Genomic DNA, 8,161 nt, shown 5'->3' on the forward strand with positions numbered 1-8,161 from the left:
AGGAGAACTGAGTCCATTTACATTCAGTGTTATTATTAAGTAAGGAATTACCACTGCCATTTTTGTTGCTTGTTTTCTGGTTGTTTTGTAACTCCTTTTTTCCTTTCTTACTGTCTTTCTTTGTGGTTAAGTAATTTTCTCTGGTAGTGTGTTTTAATTCATTGCTTTTTATTTTTAGTGAGTCTATTATAGGTTTTTGCATTGTGGTTACAATTAGGCTTACAAAAACATCTTATGGATATAACAAGTTATTTTAAAGAGATGACAACTTATCTTAGATCACAAAGAAAATAATAGAAACACAGAAAAAAATGAAAAAAAAAGCCTCTCCACTTCAACTTCATCCCCCCTACATTTTGACTTTCTGTTGTCTCAATTACATATTTTTATATTGTCTATCTTTTAACAGCTTACTGTAGCTATTGTTTTTGATAGATTTATCTTTTAGGCTTTATACTAGAGTTAAGAGTGAATTGCACACTACAATTACAGTACTAGAGTATTCTGAGTTTGTCTGCGTACCTAGTTTTAACAGTGAATTTTATACCTTCAATTTTTTTCCTTTCTGCACATAGTGTTCCTTTTGTTCAGGCTTTATCTCTCCTTCATATTTGAAAAATACAGTATTCTTGAATGGCAGGTTTCTTTTTTCCCCCAGCACATTGGAAATATCATCCCACCCCCTCTGAGGCTGTATGATTTCCATTGAGAAGTCTACTGCCAGATGAATTGGAGCTCCTTTATATGTTATTTGTTTATTTTCTCTTGCTGCTTTTAGAATCCTCTATTTGTCCTTGACCTTTGGGAATTTTATTATGTGCCCTGGGGCAGTCTTATTTGAGTTGAATCTGTTTGGCATTCTACGACCTTCCTGTAACTGGATATTTGTATCTATCTCAAGTTTTGGAAAATGTTCTGTTATTTATTTCCTTAAGTGGGCTTCCTACCCCTTGTTCTTGCTCAGCTCCCTTTTGATCACCAATAATTCTTAGATTTGGTCTTTTGAGGTAATTTTCTATATTTTGCAGGTGATCTTTATTCCTTTTAATTCTGTTTTTTTCCTCTGACTGTATTTTCAAATATTCTGTCTTTGAGATTAGTGATTCTTTCCTCTGCTTGATCTAGTCTGCTGTTGGGGGCCTCTAATGAATTTTTCTGTTCAGAAAATGTATTTCTCAGTTCCAAGATTTCTGTTTGGTTTTTTAAATTATTTCAATCATCTCTTCATTAATTTTCTCTGATAAATTTCTGAATTGCTTTTCAGTGTTATCTTGGATATCACTGAGTTTCCCTAAAATTGCTATTTCGAATTCTTTGTCAGATAACTCACGTATCACCTTCTTATTAGGATCAGCCATTGGTTCCTTGCTTTGTCTGTTTGGATAATGTTTCCCTATTTGCTACTGTCTCTTGTGGATGTATGTCTATGTCTTTGCGTTGAAGGATTAATTATTTATTCTAGTCTTCTCTTTCTGGCCTGTTTTGAATTTTATTGGTTATGTTTGCTTAGAGAGTCTTCATAATTTACCTGCTGAATTTCTTCTTCTTTCCACTAGGTCATTGCCTTATTTTTGGCATTAGATGGTGCTTAAAGCTCAAGTTTGCCTCCACTCTAACAAAGGATAGGAGTGCTGCCAGTTAGGAATAGGGGAGGTCCCAAAAGAGATAACCTGGCAGTGTGGAAGGGCTGGCTTGGGGTTCATGCCACTATACCTCCTACAACACGGTGCTGCTGAACAGCTACTCTGATTTGGCATCTCCTTTGGCCAAGTTACAGAGCAGAGTTTCCAGGGCTAGGGGTGATAGTCCTGATTCCCTTTTTCTGGCTGTCCTCAGGGATATTTTTCCCTTCAGGCACTCCCAGTGCTTCCTGTGGGTTGAGGCAGGGATAGAGCTCCTGCCAGGGAACCAAAAATAGTGGAGAAGGTGGTTGTCCACCTCAATTTCACTTTTTCCAGTGTAGAAACTGTGAGTCTAGAAAAATTTTCTGCAAGCTTGGTGTCAGGCAGACTGGGAGAAGAGGTGTTGCAGATATGGAAGTCCCATTCTCTTACCATCTTCTCAGAGATTTTTCACTTTTCTGTGGCCCCAGGAACTATCTCATCCTCATCTTTGTCTCTTGTATACTTAGTTAAAAATAAATTAAACAGCATGCATCACTTGTTAAATGGAGAATGGTCAAACTTTGTCCTTGTATATCCTAAACATTATTATTATTTGAGACAGTCTCACTCTGTTGCCCAGGCTGGAGTGTAGTGGTGTGATCTCAGCTCACTGCAACCTCTGCCTCCCAGGTTCCAGCAATTCTTGTGCCTCAGCCTCCCGAGTAGCTGGGACTACAGGTGTGTGCCACCACACTTGGCTAATTTTTGTATTTTTAGTAGAGACTGGGTTTCACCATGTTGGCCAGGCTGATCTTAAACTCCTGACCTCAAGTGAGCCACCCACCTCGGCCTCCCAAAGTGCTGGGATCACAGGTGTGAGCCACTGTGCCTGGCCTTATTATAAATACTATTAAAGAATACATTAAACTGCAAATGATAATATAATCTTTAATAATATACTGATCCAAATTCCTTTTCCTTAAAAGTTAAAGTTGCTTGCTGTCCTATACCATACTACAACAACACAATGATTTAGCAATTCTGTGGGGGTTAATGAGATTATAGATTTTCATGAATGCAGTTTTTAAGGATAGAGAACAGAAGACAGTAAGGGTGACTGCAGTGGAGAGGGTAGGATAGGTCAGTGTGTCTGCATGTATGTTTTGTGCTAGGGCTTTTGTATTACACCATTTCTAATGCAAATAATAGAAATCCAATTCAAACCAGTTTAAGCAAAGAGGGGGATTTGTTGGCTCAGGAAACTGGCAAGTCCAGAGATAGAACTTGTTTCAGAGACTCTAAGACATCAAGTGCTCTCTGCCACGCCCTCTCTCAACTCAGCTCTGATTTTCTCTGTGTTGATCTCTTTATCTCCTAGATATTCTTTCACATGGAGGGAGGCGAGGTCAAAGCTTTTTTCATCCCAGTGAAGTGGTGTCATTCTTCTGGGGTAATACCCAAGGTTCGTTGTCCTATGCCAAGGAAATCAATGACATGGACACACAAGGAGTGAAGTTAAGAATGGAGGTTTAATAGGCAAAAGAAAGAGAAGAGCTCTCTGTGCAGAGAGGGATCCAGGAGAAAATGGGTTGCCACTTCCTCAGTGAGATGCAGAATGTTCCATAGATGAGCTTGAGGAGGCAGTGTCTGATTTACATAGGGCACAAAAAGTTGGTTGGATCAGGTGTGCCATTTGCATAGTGTGTGAAGAAGCTGGCCACTCCACCCTAACCTTTTATTATGCAGATGGGTTCTCTACCTGGCTGGTGCCATGTTGCCTGGTTTTTTACTGTACATGTGGTGACAAAGAAAAGGGAAGATGCAGCCTCCATGTTGAACATAGCTGGCTTCCAGGTAGCCCTTTCTTATTGGCACATCTGCCGGTATTCACCTGTGCAAGCTTCCAGCTTGCTTATCTATGTCTGTAGCTCAAGTTTTCAGGCTGCTCTTTGTTAGAAAAGAAATGATTTGGGGGCTGCCTTTTGATAGGACAGAGATAAGCCACAGATAATGGCTCTGGTCGGTATATGTGTAACCCAGATGTCTTCAAAGTCTCCAGATACCTTCAATGCCAAATGGAAAATAGCTTTAGTCCCTGGGCTGAATATTCCCCATTTGTCCCTCCAGATCCAGTCTGGAGAGTGGCTGCTTCTGGTTTGGTCCAGACAATGGAGGACACCAGTAGATCTGAGATAGGAAGAGAGAGGTAGGCGTACTTATTCCTGCAGCTCACTCCCTGCCAGGCTATGCTGGTCAGCAGCTTTTTTCCTCTGGTGAGAGCTACAACTTCCATCGGCAGCCCTCTCCCAGAGCTATAGCTCCCACCCATTTTGGTAACTCTTCCTTCTCTTTGCCCCTTCAGGCAAAGTATTTGTGTTTTTGTGACTGGCTTATTTCACTTAGCATAATGTCCTCAAGGTTCATCCATGTTGTAGCATGTGACAGGATTTCTTTCTTTTTAAAGGCAGAGTAAGATTCCATTGTGTGTATATACCACATGCTGCTTATCCACTGATGGACATTTGGATTGCTTCCACCCCTTGACTATTGTGAATAAAGCTGCTGTGAACACAGATGTGCAAACATATCTTTGAGACCCTGCTTTTTATTCTTTTGGGTGTACACCCAGAAGTGGGATTGTTGGATCATACAGTAGTTCTATTTTTAAGTTTTTGAGGAAACTCCATACTGTGTTTCATAGTGATTGCACTCTTTTACAATCCCATCAACAGTGCACAAGGGTTTTAATTTCTCCACATCCTCACCCACACTTGTTATTTTCTGTTTTTTTTTTTAAATTTTTTTTTATAATGGCCATCTCTAATGGGTGTGAGGCGATATCGCATCGTGGTTTTGATTTGCATGTCTTTGATCATGTATGATGTTGAGCATCTTATGCTTGGCCATTTATATTTCAGCTTTAGATAAATGTCTATTTAAGTTATTTACCCATTTTTTGATCAAGTGATTTGATTTTTTATTAATGAGTTGTCCCACTTTGTTTTTAACCAGAGTTTTTGACATTGATAGGGAAAACGTGTGTTGTGTAGTTTTGTGTTAAAAGCCTTCACATTCCCATGTCCTCTGAGGACTGGGGGCTCAGGGGAGGTGGGTTGTGCTTGATGATCCAGAAAGTTTCCCTAAATGAAGAAGCAAGGACGCAGCCAGCAAAACTCCAGGAGTTTCCAATATTCTCTGAAACCCAGTGAGGTTGGGGAAGAGATTACCTTCATCTCTGTCCTCCAGCCCACATCCTAGGCAGCATATTAGCATTCTTTATTTTATTTTTGAGACAGAGTCTTACTCTGTTGCCCAGGCTGGATTGCAGTGGTGCAATCTAGGCTCACTGCAACCTCTGCCTCCTGGGTTCAAGCGATTCTTGTGCCTCAGCCTCCCAAGTAGCTGGGATTACAGGTGTGTGTCACCACGCCTGGCTAATTTTTTGTATTTTTAGTAGAGACAGGATTTCGCCATGTTGGCCAGGCTGGTCTTGAACTCCTGGCTTCAGGTGATCTGCCCACCTCGGCCTCCCAAAGTGCTGAGATTACAGGTGTGAGCCACTGTGCCCGGCCAGCATTCTTGTATATTAGGGCAGACATGAATGTGATTTTAGTAGTAGTGTATAGGAGTCTATAGAAGCTGGAAAGAAAGAAATAACTTTTAGTCTTCAAGAGAAAAATCATCTATGCCAGCCTCCGAAGTCACACTGTCTGAGGACTTTCTGCAGTGATGGACATGTTCTGTGTCTCTGCTGTCCCCTATGGTAATCAGTGAATATTGAGCACTTGAAATGTGGCTAGTGGGACTGAGGAACTGAATTTTTAATTTAATTTAATTTTGATAAATATAAACTTAAATAGCCACATGTGGTTAGTGGCTACCAAATTGGACAACACAGAAAAGTATGCAAAATATATCTTAATTTGGGAAGAGGACTAGAGGATTTACATAGGTTTACATTTTACTAATATGCATGATATTGGGCCTGTGTACACACAAGTTGATCATATAGTATCTGAGATTTAGACAACCTGCTGGTCATTGTCTGTGATGGTGGTGGACGAGGAGGAAGAAGAGGAAGTCTGGGCCTGTAGTCAAAGGAGGTGATTAAAGGACCAAGGACAGGGCAGGAGGAAATTGGTGAAGAATATGATCAATCAATATACAGGTACATACAGAGCACATTCTGTCCTAGGGAGAAGCTACAAGTGGTATGAAAAGTTGGATCCACTCCCAAAGGGCTTACTATGTCTGGGGTGAGACAAGATACGGTCACATGAAGTGCGTGGTAAACAAGATATGCCATAATGTCACAGTTATGCCAAATGCCATAATTTCAAAGTTATGCCAAACATCATAATGTCAAAGTTATGTCAAATGCCATAATATCAAAGTTATGCCAAACAGATAAATACAATGCATCTCCAAGAAGGGAGAAATCCACCTTGGCCCCAGACATCAGAACCAGACTGCCTGGATTGATTGCTGGCTCTGCCACTTACTGGTTGTGTGACCTTGGGCAAGTCACTTGCTATCTATATGCTCAGTTTCCTCATGATAAAATGAAATGATAAATGTGCCAATATTATAGGGTTGCCATGAGCATTAAATGACATATGTGAGAGTGCTTAGAACAGTGCCTGGAATACATAAGTGCTAATTAAATATTAGCTGTCATTGAAGGGGGAGAGGAAACGGTAGAGTAGGAAAAAGGGCATTAGCTTTCATAACCTACATCCATCCAGGCACCTTCTTTAAATATAACTTAAACTCCTTGTGATCAATTTGATACTGAGTAGAACTGTTATTTATGGTGTAATTAGCTACTCTCAAGTTCACTTATGTAGCAAAAGTCAGGAAAAAGTAAGGAAAATAGGTTCTTAGGTAAATGTCCCCAGAAGTAGACCTTCAGATGAGGATTCACAAGCAAGTGATTTATTAAGGACATGCTCCCAGGGGAGGCAGGGAGGGAATGGAGGACAGGACAGAGAAGGGGAGGGAGCTAAGCAAATAGATGATCTTTTTTTTTTAAATTTTTATTATTATTATTATACTTTAAGTTTTAGGGTACATGTGCACAATGTGCAGGTTAGTTACATATGTATACATGTGCCATGCTGGTGTGCTGCACCCATTAACTCGTCATTTAGCATTAGGTTTTTTTTTTTTAATTGCAAATAGATGATCTTAAGTGAAGTCACTGTCCCAGCCCGATCCCACAGGGGAGCACTTGGGGGTAAGTTACACCCCTTTAGTGTACCACAAATCCAAACAAGGCAGCTGGACTTTGAGATGCTCACACCTGCTGGTCATTGGCTAAATTCCACCCCAGGGAACCTAAACCTCCAGGCACCATGAGCAAAGCAGTGTCAAAAGTCCACGCGGGCAGGAAAAACATACAGAATTTCAGGGAAGGCCACTCAGAAACAGGAAAAGGGTGGCGCCATTTGAATGAAGCAGCTGCTATTGTCCACTGAATATTATGGGTTTTGCTGAACAAGGCTGGGCAAAGAACTTACTGGGGCAAATTGGTGCTGCTAATTGGTGACCACCCAAACTTCCAAACAGTGGATCTCAAACTTCAGGCTGTGTAAGATCCCCTGGAAGTCATTTAAAATGTAGATTCCTGGGCTTCATCTCCAGAAATTGTAATTCAGTGGGTGGGACTCAGGAAACTTCATTTTCAACATGCTCCCTGGGTAATTTGGATGTGGGGATCCTTGGACCATGCCCTGAGAATCACTGCCTTAGGGGACTGGCAGGAAGGTGTTGAGGTTGAGTGGTCAGGCTGGCTCACAGGCAGGGTTCCCACTAGTGCTTAATGTTATCAGCAGTGCGCTGGTGAACAGACGTGGAAAAGTGTGGAAACCGCTTCATGACTACCTTCCTGGGGAGGCACAAAACAAGATGGCTTGTCCCAAGTAGGGTGCAGAAAAACAGTTTTCCTGGGGAGGCACAAAACAAGATGGCTTGTCCCAAGTAGGGTGCAGAAAAACAATTTCCCTGGAGTGGCCATTGTGTGAGCCCTGAGGGAAAGGGGAGCAAGGGATGTAATTTAAAGAACTATAATCAGGGAGTGTCTTCAGCTGATTCCCCTAGAAAGCCTGAGACTAGGATCTGAGTTCAAGTAGTTTACTTGGAAGAGATCCCAGGAAGCACCAGTATGGAAGTGGGGAATGGAGGGACAGGGCAGAGAAGGCGGCTAGTCAGTACAGGATATGTTACCAGGCTGGGCATGGTGGCTCACGCCTGTAATCCCAGCACTTTGGGAGGCCGAGGCGGGTGGATCACGAGGTCAGGAGTTTGAGACCAGCCTGACCAACATGGTGAAACCCTGTCTCTACTAAAAAATACAAAATTTAGCCGGCCACGGTGGCATGTGCCTGTAGTACCAGCTACTCAGAAGGCTGAGGCAGGAGAATTGCTTGAACCCTGGGAGGCGGAGGTTGCAGTGAGCCGAGATCGCACCACTGCACTCCAGCCTGGATGACAGAACGAGACTCCATCTCAAAAAAAAAAAAAAAAAAGGATATGTTACCGGTGTCAGCAGCAGACCA

Source organism: Pan paniscus, chromosome X, assembly GCF_029289425.2.
Source record: "Pan paniscus chromosome X, NHGRI_mPanPan1-v2.0_pri, whole genome shotgun sequence".
Classification (NCBI taxonomy): domain Eukaryota; kingdom Metazoa; phylum Chordata; class Mammalia; order Primates; family Hominidae; genus Pan; species Pan paniscus.